This window comes from Triticum aestivum, chromosome 6B (assembly GCF_018294505.1).
Source record: "Triticum aestivum cultivar Chinese Spring chromosome 6B, IWGSC CS RefSeq v2.1, whole genome shotgun sequence".
Classification (NCBI taxonomy): Eukaryota; Viridiplantae; Streptophyta; class Magnoliopsida; order Poales; family Poaceae; genus Triticum; species Triticum aestivum.
The window spans coordinates 444,363,924-444,377,595 of record NC_057810.1 but is presented as its reverse complement, the minus strand read 5'-3'; positions in this window follow the sequence as shown (position 1 = coordinate 444,377,595).

Sequence of the window (13,672 nt, the reverse complement as noted above, 5' to 3'; positions counted from 1 at the left end):
TGACATGAAGGGGATGGCGAGATCCCCACCATGGACCCTGAGGAAGGATGAGGATCCATGGTTTGGAGAGGGATCTTCCCCTCAACCACCACTTCCACCTCCAGCGTATCCCCTAAAGCATGCTCCACCACCGCCGAAGAATCCTGAGCACTCTAGGCAACAAGGCCCTGTCGCTCCGCGGTGGCAATACTGGCAGCCTCGTCTGTAGCAGCCCTCCCTATGCTGGACACCTCTTCCAGCAACTCTGGCTCTTCGGCTTGGAGGACTGCAGAAGAGAAGACAAGAGAGTGGCAAAGAGACAGGAGTTTTAGATTGCCGGGATATATGGAATAAGCAATATATGAAAGGAAGTAGGGAGGAGAGCAAAATAAAAATAAAAATTAAATACTTGGAGAAATCTGTCGAGCATGGGCCACAATTTCCCCGGCAACATCAGCTACCGGGCCATGAACTTCGCACCCTGCCGCGACAGTCACAGTAGCGTCCTGTGCGGTCTAGTCCGTGGAGGGCCTCGCCAGGGGTTCCACGATTGAGGCAATAGGAGGAGCCTGCCCTTCCAGGAGGGGCTCGTCCTGGGTCGTCTCACCATCCCCTCCAACTGAGGGGACGAGAATGTCATCTCCGCCATCCCTAGCAGAGGGAACCAGGCCTCTAGCTTCGGGTCAGCGGCTGTGCTGGGGGCTCGGTATGAGGTCTTTCGTATTTCTCCCCGCAAAGTCCAAGTCCTCCACAGTCTTCAGCGACCCAGCACACCGAAGCCTGTTCGACTGGTGGACGAGGGTCTCCGTATCCTCCTCCACTGCTCTGCCAATGACAGCGAAACAAGAGGTTCGTTAGCAAAGATAATCAAGTATACTAAATCTATTTGTGAGAAAGGAAATCTTTCTTACTCCTCATCAATTAGCATGGAGGTCAAATTGAACTCCATGGGCGGCGAAGGCGCCCTGCCTCTCTTTTGGGGTGGAGGAGCGAAGCTCTCCGGCAGCTCCAACTCCAGCTGAGGTACTGAGGGCTTCGATGGAGACGAGTTGTGCGAAGAGCTCGAGCCAGAGTGAGAGCTGGAATCGACCTCCGCGTTCGCCGATTGCTTGGTGGGGGAAGCTTTGATTCCACCAAGATGAGGAGACTGGAAACACACTACATCTGCCTTGGTGATTTTGGTGGTGGTGTTCTTCACCTTCTTGGCGGCGGGCGCTGGATTCGGGGCCGCCGCTCCCTGGTTAGCAGCGCGTCTGCGGGATGCTGGTCCAGAATCGGCTCTGGGGCTTGAGGTCCTGCTGCAAGCCAGTCCGGCTCGGGCTCCGCCACCTCACCAACCTCCTCCTCCTCTTGGAGCTCTGCTGCTGCGGTAGTGAGGGCATCAAGCCCGGCAGTCCCGTCCCCGCAAGGTCTTCCTCGGCAACCTCTTCCGTGGCCTACGCCTTGCTGCCTCCATGAGAGGCGCCCTCGTCCTCAGATTTCCCTTTGCCTTTCCTAGCCTTTGCAGCCTTTTCCATCGCAGTGATTCGGGCAACCTTGTCCTCCTCAATCCTCCTCTTGATGAACGCCTGCCTCCATGGAGGAGGTGCGTTTGTACATACCAGTCTCAACCCTGGTGGCCTTCTCCACTAGGGCGTTGGACCATTCAAGCTCCTCATCAAGAAAGGGCAGCTACCAATCACCTGCCACTCTGTGAGTGTTGCTATTCGGCATTCACTTCAATATCTTCTCCCTAGAAGAGTTGATGTTCAGGGGGATGACAATTGTTGGGAGCTTGAAAAACTTGAAGCGGCCAAACAGCTGGTCGCAGAGCCAGGCATGGCCATACACAGACAAGTTGTTGGCCAGGCCTGGGAGCAATCTCATCCTGTCCCCGGCATCACCATATAGCCTGGCGGGTCGGTCCCTCTTCTGTAGTGGCGAGATGCAGCAGAGGAGAAAATCAGCCCCCACATGCTCGATGGTTAGCCCGGCAGTCTTTAGGCGAGTGATCCTGTTTCTTGCCGGGCAAATCCTGTCGTCGGAGAGGCCAAATGCGCTCCATTCCTTGCTTCACTCAACACACTATGTCCGTACTTTGCAAAACTCCGGGGCCTCCTCATCCTGGATCTAGCACCAGTCTCCTCTCCACTCAGCCCACCTCTCGCGCTACTGACCAGAGATATAACCCCGGGACTTCCTTGCCACCAGTGGCATCCAACTGATATTCCCTAGCGATGAGCTTTGTTCTCCACTCGCAGGACGAAGTAATGCTGAAAAAGATCTACGTTGGGGGCAACTCCGATGAAATTCTCACACAAATGAGCAAAGATGGCCATGGTCACCATTGCGTTTGACATGAAGTCAAGAAGGTGGAATCCATAAATTGTCATCATCGCCTCAAAGAATTCAGAAAAAGGAGAGCAGATGCCGCAGATGAAGTATGCGTAGAAGAACTTGTAAGAATTCGGTGGATCTCTTTCTTCCGCCGCCAGGACACGTGGAGCGTCGTGCCCCTTTGGGACATCCCTCCCTCATAGGTACCTGTACCTTGCTTGCAGGATCGGCCCATCCAGATTCGACGGAAAGAAGACGACGTCTCCCCTCCGCTTCTTGTCTAGCTCTGCCACCCTCTTGCTTCCCTTGGCGACCACCTCCTTCGCCCCGGCCGTCCGCTTCCCTTTTACTGCCGATTTCTTCCCCATCCCAGCGGAGGTGGTGCAAATGGGTAACGAATCTGGTGAGGGAAACTGCGGTAGAAGGGGAGAGAAAGGAAGGGAAGTTGCTTGGCTTGCGAAGGAAGATGATGGAAGAGCAAGGCAGGTGAAAAGTGAACCGTGCCGCTCCGCATTTTCCTATCTTAAAGGGAAAAGGCATGGAGCGGGCGTGGATTGAGGGCGCAACGCTTCAGAAAGTTACTGTTTTACCTTAACTACAACAGTCCCACGCCCCCATGACTCGCAGTAATCGCGGAGTGGATGTTGGATTGACTGGTCATCACGAGCAAACCGCTGCATGCACGGCGGGCCCTCGACACGTGTCCTTGCACCATTTGGGGCCTAACCCAACGTACCCAGTGACACGTTTGGCTTAGGCTCGGGGGCTTATGTCGGGGTACACAAACAGGGGTGCATGTTTCCACCTAACTTGTGCACGGACGACGAGCTATCGGCGTGGCAACACCATGACCAACACCAAAACACAGATAAAGAAGGCCAAGACTATCCAGAGAAGCAAGATGCTGCCAAGGGAAAAACCTCCCTTTCCAGGCAGGCGAGCCTCACAAGGACGAGGATGATGTCTACTACACAACTTTATTCTTGTAGACACCTGCTGGGCCTCCAAGCGCAGAGTTTTGTAGGACAGTAGCAATTTTCCCTCAAGTGGATGACCTAAGGTTTATCAATCCGTGGGAGGCTTAGGATGAAGATAGTCTCTCTCAAGCAATTCAACTTATTCAACATAGTCTAAGTAAGAGCTCCACATACTCAACCATCATATAGTCTTCTATGATTGCTAACACTCACCGCATACACATGAGCAAAATGTTTCAACCGGACACATAGAAAGATAGGGGCTTATAATTTCGCCTCCCAACGTATTCACCTCAGGGGTGATGTCAACAATAATAACTCATGCTATCCATATCCAACTGGATATATGTGCCTAGATCTTTCCTCACCACATGATGCTTGCCAAAAGAGAAAAATAAAAAGGAATAGAGATAAATTTTTTGACTCTTTGCATAAAAGTAAATACTGAAAAGTAAAAGATAGGCCCTTCATAGAGGGAAGTAGAGGTTGCCATGTGCTTATTTGTTTGTATGCTCAACCCCTTAGTGCAAAAGAACATCAGGTTATATTGCCCCTTATGATAGCAACCTTTATTATGCAGTCTGTTGCTTTTATTCTTTTCCATCAGAAGTTCATACAACGCTCAATTTTCTCTTACACTAATTGATCTAACACTTTTAGAAGCAATTTTTATTGCGTTATTGCACCGATGATAACTTACTTGAAGGATCTTGCTCAATCCTTAGGTAGGTATGGTGGACTCTCAAAACAAGATTTGGGTTTAAGGGTTTTTGGATGCACAAGTAGTATCTCTACTTGGTGCAGAATTTTTGTCTAGCAAATATGGGGGGAAAGCATCACATGTTGAAGGATCTATGACAATATAACTTCTATGTGCGAACAAACATAAATCATTCCATTGTCTTCCTTGTCCAACGTCAACAATTTTGGCATATAATATTTTGACGGGGGCTCACAATCACATAAGATTTCAAAGATAGTGTATTTGCATGTGAAAGTTCTCTTCCTTATACTAATTATTCATGAATTTCTTGTATGACCAATATTGTGATTGTCAAGCTTCAAAAGCTTTCACTTTCTAAACCCAATGTGAAGCCACTACTAGGCATGATATGAACATGTAATTTCAACTTCATGATAGTGGCAGGTGGAGGGGAGAACGAGGGCAACAACATGTAACTCAAGCTTACATACGGTAAAAAAGCCCAAGGATTAATTGTTCATCAAATTTAGACAAAACGCAGATTGAACATGGCAATAACATCTAACCCAACCGCTCTTTTTTGCAGTCAGAAACAAATGGATCGGTCCGATCCATAAAATCAACATCCTTTGCAAAACAATTATTGAAGGATGACTACAATTTGTTGTAAATAGAAGCCAAGCATGTTTAAAAGCCCATTTGTCCACTTGAAACTTCTTTTTTTGCTGTTCAACATGTCCGTCCGTGAGAAATCTCTTGTTGTAAAACTTAAGCCTCATGGACAATAGTAACCTGTCATTCAACATGAAGAATGTGACAAAGCTTTTGTTTGCCTAGTTGAATGCATATCCTTCCATCATTATTGTCCTTAAACGAATGTCATGAGAATTGAGAAAATCCTAGTGCTTATTACGCCACTGATTGGTTATATGTTTTTATCCATGTGTTAGTAGTGCCTAAGTACACATGAAGATTGAAAACAATTAAGGTATGAAAAAAGAGTATGTCAAAAGAGTGACAACTGAATGGTTAATTCTAGTACAATATATACGGCCTTTCAAAGTGCATGAAACCATCACCTTTATATATAAATTCTCCAAAGATCGAAAGCATCATAGCAAGCCAATAATTATGTTCAGATCAAAACTAAACATTCCGATATATAAGATCTTGACAAAATCCAGCAGCATTGATAGGTTATCCATGGACAAACTCTTCATTGAGCATATAACATAATATTAGTACTCAAAGTGTACTCCAAGATGATATAAACCTTATGCGCACAAATGAAAAATGCAGCTTATGATAAAAAAATGTGTAGATGATAATATACGGTACCTGGAAAAGTGAGGAGCCAAACACCAACTTCATGTGATCATTAAACGAATCACTAATTACACCCAAGGTCTCCAGTTTGGGCGCAGAGATGACAGTTATTTGTGAAGGTTTATAACAATCATCAAGGAGTAACCTTTGAAGTGAAGGGGCATCTTCGATGATGAGCTAATGTCCTCCAAAACAAATTCCAATGCTTTTAAGGTGAGGCGACTTTATTTGGAGACAACTGATAGGGATTTCTATTCCCAAAACAATCAGCAAGCGCTCTAGGGCAGGGCAACTGGAGTGGATGATGTTGTGCAGTGAGGCCTTCGACAGATAAACCACCACAAGCGAAAGATTTTTTAGCAGTAGGAGTCGAAGCATTTGTACCAGATCGTCTGGTAGATGGCACCGGGGGAAGGTGGTGGTGTGGAGAGAGGAGGAAAACCACGAGATGGACAACGGTGGTGTCGGCACAAATTCTTGGTGTGTTCGTGGTTGAAACTTTCGTGGTAATGGTAGAACTCAAACTACTGGAGGTTTTCGAATTCAAGGGATGTCAGCCAAGCATCCACCGTGCAGGGTGTGGACAGCAGGTAGCGTGTCGGGATGCAGAGGCATTGAATGGGGCCCTGTTGGTGAGAGGAGACGATGGCTCTGAGGAGATCAAATTCGAGAAGGACAGATATCTGACGACAGCGAGATAGAGGGGCGCGGTGCGCCATAGAGGGCGCCACCGAGTCGAGAGGGCTTGTGTGCGGTAGCAATCCTTGGTGGGGAGAAGCGAGATGATCTCCCCAAGGATGTCGTCCCGGAGATCACTGATGTGGTCCACCAGAGATTCTATGAGTTCCTCGGATCTGGGTGGGGGAGGCTCGTTGCTTCTCCCCGCGCTGCCAGGTGCGGGATCTACGACCGGCGTCACCGCTGGCAGGAGCCTCATCTTCTTGGCACTGGAGCCAGCCGACTCCATTTTCCTTGTGGGCATTGTGTCGAGCTCACGGGTTTGAGCAGAGTAGCCAGAGACGAGCCTAGTGGCAGTGCAAGTGGGGAAGGAGGGCTGGGGTTTTCTGTAGGAGTGGAAGAAGAGGAGTAGGCATTTTCTGTACGAGTGAGGAAGAAGGTGAGCGGGTTTTTTTGTACGAGTGAGGAAGATGGGGAGCGGGGGGAATTGGGGGGCGACGGAAGCGGGATAATCCAGTGAGCTGTTCTATAAGTGGAAGCGAGGAGGAAGGGGTTTTATTTTGGGATCTCCCCCTCTTCAAGAAATATGGGCTTCTACTCGCAAAAAACAAAAACAAACAGGCTTTAAGATGGATAGGCTTTTGTATCGGCCCAATCAGCTGAATGTGTTTCGTACTGGAGGGCCTTAACACTAGAGGCAGCCCATTAGAGACACTCTCCGGCTCTCCAGCTTATTGCCCATCCGAAAGAAAATAATAGACGCCTCCAACTTAATTATGGCTCCTCATCGATAACATTTTCCAACTTGAAAAAAAGTTATAGCTCCTTTTCGGGCCGGCTTGGCATCCACCAAATTAGAGGATGGTGTACTACATGCAGACACTCACACTGGTCATAGCACGGCAAAATGAGGGATCGAATAACATGCCCCTAATATACATAGGTTAATAGGGATTGTGGAGGATCAAATCATGTACAAGCCAAACTCCCCTCCATTCCTCTCCAAACCCCTTGGGAGGAGGTTGAACCGAACAAGGCCTAAGACTAAACATAGTGGGATTAACTTAATTCCATACGGTATCGTAATATGATACTCAACCCTCACTTTCTTCATTTAATTCTACGCCACCTCATCAAATTTGCCTAGTTAGCATGCATGATACTACTTATGATACTCCCATTACAACCAGCCTGGTAGAATTAATATACCTAATCTAAATGGTCGCTGCCTGATCTCTTTGTCCTCCTCCAACATCCGGTTGAAGAAGAATCATGCAAGACACCGGTTGTTTTCGCTGTCGTTGCCTCGACGGTGGCCTCTCGTGTTCTACTTATCCTCGATGATGGCAACGGGAGGGGACGTGCTGGCCATTACCCCGTCAACATCCACATAGCCATGTCACCTCATCGCCATCCGTGGTGGCTTCTTTCTCTGCCTACATGGCACGGCTACGCGCGCATCGACGGCAGATGGCGCAGTCGCAGGCACTGGAGGCGCTGTACGACGCGACAACGTCAAGAGCAGCCATGATGCCCGTGCCACCGTGCTCACCGACAAGACGTCATGGAGCAAGTCGGCACTCTTCCTCGAGCTATATTGGAGCGGCCAGCTGCGGAACCATGCGCTGGCTTAGTGCGGCAACTACCTCCGACGGGCTAGGCAAGGTAGGTGGAGCAGCGAACTGCTTCGATCGTAATTGCCGGGTTCGGTGGGCCACCCATATGACTTTTATGTTGGAGAACTGCTCTTCCTGCTCATCGGATGCCACCGAAAGAGTGGAGAAAATGGTGGAAGGAGGATCTTGGCCGGCGTCCTGCTCCTGAACGGACATGTGTGGCCGGAGTGGGTTTCTCGCATTCCACGTGGGTTTCTCTATCTCTCTCTATATATATCTATATATCGATATATCTATTTATATACCCTTATAAAAAATAGAGTTGGTGATGATGGTTTGCCTGCCATCCTGCAATATAGGTCATTCGATTTATATCTGACGGATAGGAAGGAAACTATGGCAATTTTGCAAAAAGATACCCACACCCCTCTCCACATTTGCAAATAAGGCCTTCCCTCATTCATCCTTTTCTCCCACAAGATGAACTACTCGTACAAATGCATCTTGATGTTCCATGCAATGCATGGGCATCTTGCTAGTAAATGTAGGTCTTTGAATGCGGCGAGGAGGCGGCTACAACTGGGAGTGAAGTGGGTGGCGCCCTTGGCTAGCACGTCGCTTCAAATGGCGAACACAGTGACAGGTGGCATCCGCCCTTACCCCCTTGACCGTAGACCTTGACCGTGTACGTCCGACTATGAGGACAACATTATACTTGACGATGTACTCACCTTGTGTCCAGATCTGAGATGCCACGTGTACCAGATGAATGACTGCAAGTTCGACCACCGTGATGCTAGGTGCGAGCCGAGGAACACTGTTGGAGACACCCCCCTCATAATTTTCCTACATTGGTCATTTGATTCATAGGATAGAATGCTATAGGAATTTTTCCTATGAAATCATGTGTTAGTTGGCAATCTAGCATCCACTCCAACTTTTTTCACTTCCTTTGTTTCTTTGTGTCAAACACTCTCGTTTTTTAGGGGAACATTGTGTTAATGCTATGGGATTCAAGTGGACATGCCACTCCAATCCTATATTTTACCTATTCCTGCGTTTGAATAAGTTCCTACAAAGAGAGTACTTGCTCTAAATGATGTGCCGCTGCAAGAGCCGCCTATATTAATTAACGATGCTCTAAAAAGGTGGACCAGCTTTGGCTATAGTATACTGTACTAGGTTAGTAGGTGACTTGCGCTTGGCTCTTCGCCTCTTTCAAAAGTCGAACAATAATGATGGTACTACAGTAGTACTTTTGTCAATCTGACACCAAATGACCTGATGCACGTCCATCGCTTGTAAACAAAAGTTTCTCCTCGTGCTTAGAGCCACCGCGCACGCATTGGCGAGGGAGAACGGTAGTAAGCAAGCTTCTCGTCATTCTGCGAGTTGATAGGACACATCAAAGTTACTTAGTACTCTCTCCAAAAGGGCCAACCATCTCCATGGCTACCATCCCGTGCTCCGTCATTGAGTACATGCACTATTCACATGCCATCAAGGAGAAAAAATATTGCGTAGTAGGAGTAGGTGCCATCGAAGTGCACGACTCACTTACGCACTTCTTATATGATTATCTCCATTTTCTTGCATGACACGTGCACCTTGATGTTAGGCATCCCGCGTGTTGGCAAAAGGATGAACAAAGCTCATGTCAAAAAAGAGAGTGGAAGAACATAGATTCCAGATGACCGAGAAGGAGCAAGGAACCTCGCAGTGGAGCATCTGTACCCATAATATTTCATATTATTCAGCAATATAAAATCAACCAAATCTCATCACCTTCCTATACCATTCTATAGTGTGAGAATAACTTTGAATGTTACCTCCGTGGGACACCTAGTTATAGTATATCCAGCAGCCCGTATCTATTCTTGCTCCTCGTCCTAATAGCCTGTCGACTGTACCTTATATACACTTGCTCTTTGAGCAAAGGCCTCCCTAAGCACGAATTATTTTCTTGGGCATGCTTCTTTTTACTCAATATTGCGTGCACTTTGACATGTTGGCAACTTCACTACTAGCTTGCTCGCTTATCTTGCAATTGACACTAACACTTTGCAGCACTCCTGCAAGGCCTAGAGGTTAATTTGAGAACAAGTGCCTCGAGGTTAATTTGACAGACATGCCTTATAGGTTGACAGAAGTCAAATCTTTTTTTGGAAAGATGTCCTGAAGTAACACGATAGACCTTCTTTCAAGCCAATTAACATGTGTTCAAAAAACAAAAATTATCAAAAAGTAACGCGTTAGACCTTTGATTAACATGTGTTCAAAAAAAAGTACAACTGCAAGACCGAGAGGTTAATTTGAGAACAAGTACCTCGAGGTTAATTTGACAGACATGCCTTATAGGTTGACAGAAGTCATATCACTTTTTTTGGCAAGATGTCGTGAAGTAACATGATAGACCTTCTTTCAAGCCAATTAACATGTGTTCAAAAAACAAAAATTATCAAAAACTAACATGATAGACCTTCGATTAACATGTGTTCAAAAAACAAGTACTCCTGTAAGACCCAGAGGTTAATTTGAGAACAAGTACCTCAAGGTTAATTTGACAGACATTCCTTATAGGTTGATAAAAGTCATATCACTTTTTTGGAAAGATGTCATGAAGTAACACGATAGACCTTCTTTCAAGCCAATTAACATGTGTTCAAAAAATAAACATTACCAAAATGTAATGCGATAGACCTTCGATTAACATGTGTTCAAAAAACAAAAAAATGTCAAAAATTACAAAACAAAGACCTCGAGGTTCAACTAATAGGACAGACCACTATATACATTTAAGCCAATTAAACATTTATACTAACCCATCCCATTAGTTTAACATCTAGTCAACTTCCCATTCGGTCACCCATTTGATGACTACTCCAGCCTCAGCACAGTTAACTTGGGAGTTCTATTGGATGAGCAATCGGTAGGGAAGCTGTTCCTTGCCGATATAGGAAGCCTATTCGCATAGTGGGTAGTAACATAAGTGTGGTAACATGCAAATCTTCATTTATTAGGTTATAGAGTCATATTGCATTGGGACATGTGATGTTATAGTAACTAGCTAAGTTACTCAAACTACCTCTCTCCCCATTAACTCATTGCCACATAAGCAAATTTGTTGAGTTGGACTCGATGTTACTGCTAAAGTTACTCCCACTGTGGCTAGTCTTATAGTATAACCGAAAGAGTACTTGCTCTTTGAGCAAAGGGCCTCCCTAAGCACACATTAATTTCCTAGGCATGCTTCTTTCTACTCAATGTTGCGTGCACTTTGAGCATGTTGGCAACTCCACTTCTAGCTTGGTGGCTCATCTTGCAATTAACGCCGACACATTGCAGCACTCCGACAAGGCCCAGAGATTAATTTGAGAACAAGTACCTTGAGATTAATTTGATAGACACGACTTATAAGTTAACAGAGGTCATATCACCTTTTTTGGAAACATGTCGTAAAGTAACGTGATAGACCTTCTTTCAAGTCAATAAGCATGTGTTCAAAAAACAAAAATTATTAAAAAGTAACGCGATAGACCTTTGATTAACATGTGTTCAAAAAACAAAAATGTCAAGAATTACAAAACAAAGACCTCGATATTAACTAGATGGATGGGTCACTGCAAAGGTTTATTTAAAAACCTTTACAGTGACCCATCTAACCTTTGTAGTGACCCATCTATCTAGTTAATATCGAGTACACTTCCCATCCAGTCACCCATCTCATGACTACTCCAGCATCAACACAATTAACTTGGGAGTTATATTAGATGAGCTATCGGTAGGGACGTTGATCCTTGCTGATATAGGATGCCTCTTCGTATCCTTTATAGCGTACCCGGATGACCGCCTGTTGCCGCCTAATGGCCAATGGCACATCCCCCACAATGTAGAAGCTTCCCTCCCTCATATAATTGGTTCGCGCATTTCCCCCCTTTTTTGCCGCATGCCCACCTATAGAACCGCCTCGTGCCCGCCAATTCCTCTCCAAACACCTAGGGAGGTGGTTGAACCAAACAAGTCTAACTTGTTTCTAGTGGGTACATTGATGTGGCATCGAAAGGGTGTGATAGCTGACTCTAGAAAAATAATTGGCTACCACATTGGCATACATGAGCATGGGGCCCACTTGTCAGCATGCTAGATAGAGGAAGGAATGCAAGACAAAATGGAGCACGGAAGGGTGAGAATCGATTGGCTCACTTGTGATGACCACTGGAGCAATTCACTCAGATTGTACTATGTTAAAAATTTCGTGCAAACACGGGCGGTTATACTGTGAGTAGATGATCGCACGCTTGGCTCTTCGCCTCTTCCAGAATTCGAACAATGATGATGGTACTATAGTATAGATACTTCTGGCAATATGACACCAAATGAACTACTGCACGTCCATCGCCTGTATTAAGCGCACTATCGTAAAGCAAAAGCTTCTCCTCATCCTGCGAGCCACCGCGCGCGCATGAGTGAGGGAGAGGTCGTACTAGTACGTAAAGCTTCTCCTCATTTGCGAGTTGACAGGACACATGAAAAGTAGTGTATTAGTCTCCAAAAAGGGCTGACCATGTCCATGGCTACCATCCTGTGCTCCATCATTCAGTGCATGCATGATTCACGTTCCATTGAGAAAATAATGTTGCATACTCTCGTTTCAAAAGAAATGTTGTGTACATGCCATCGAATAGAATAACTTAATTTATAAAAAACACACCACCGCGTCATTATTGAACTTTGATTCGTCCACGCGTGGTTCCCATCAACAACTACTACACTCGCCAAATTATCTAGTGAGTTGCCTCTTTGTACAGAAATGAGCTCACCATGTACCCACGCGTGAGTATTAGGGAAAGAGGCAAAGAGTACCTGCGTCGGTTCCTGCACCTCTTCTCTGCGTGCTTGTATTCCTTTTTTCGGGTGATTCGTGCACGTACTCCACCTATGTTCGTGACCGTTGGTGAGTCTCTCCTACTATACTCCGCCCACGTGTCGGCAAAACTTAGAAGAACGCTTGCCGACGACCGAGAAGGAGCAAGAAAGCTCACGGTGAAGCGTCTGGACTCTTTAATATTTTTATTCGGCGATATAAAATCTACCCAATCTTCTCCATAGTAGACCGGAAGAGTCTGAAACACGACATCCTAGTTTAGTTACATCATACATGGCCAACGCACGCTATCACCATATTTCTTGGCCTCCGTGCGACACCTAGCTCTAGTAATCCACCAGCCTATATCACTTCTCGCTCCTCGTCTCTCAAAATGCGTCGGGCTGGCGATTTTGCTGCTATTGAGGTCGGTTAACTCATCACATGTTAGCAACATGCCAAGAGCATTCTAAAAAAATTACTGTACTATATTGTTATGCCAAGAAGAGGAAGCGCTTTGACCGACGGACCAAACGAGACAGGCGTGTCGTGCCGTGAGTGGGTCCAGTTTCTCATTTTGAACTTGTTTGGTGTAGTAGTAACACTTGGTTCTGACTATTGATAATATTTTATATAGGGCCTAATGTATTCTTCGAGGTTGTCTTTGACTATTGATAGGATTTTATATAATTTGAGAATTATATTATTCGAATATCCTTTCATGTTCCATTTCAAAAAAATGATCCTTCCACGTACGAATTTGATGGTATGCTTTGAGCTACTTGCATGTCCTATACTTCTCCTGTTTGGATACTCTAACTTAGCTAGAGGTTAGACTAACTCATGACTAACCCTGAACTAACTCTAGCCAAAGAGGTGTTTGGATGACAGGGTTAGATTGACAATAAATGCACTTGATGGAGAGAGAAAAGTGATATTTTAGTGGGCCCCAGGAAAACTAACTCCAATTAGCACCACTTGGCTGGCAGGATAGAGCGAGGAAAGTGATTTTTCAGTGGGCCCAATGAGAACTATCTCCAATTAGCACCTCTTGGGTGGTATAGTTTTTTTGGTGGGTTTGGTGCAACTTGCTCCAATTTAACCCTCATGTTTGGATACTTTAGGGCTATTTGAGCCCCAACTAGCTCAAACTAACTCTAACCCTTCGATCAAAATAGGGCCACAGTTAGTCTTGGAAAACGCATTAAGCCCT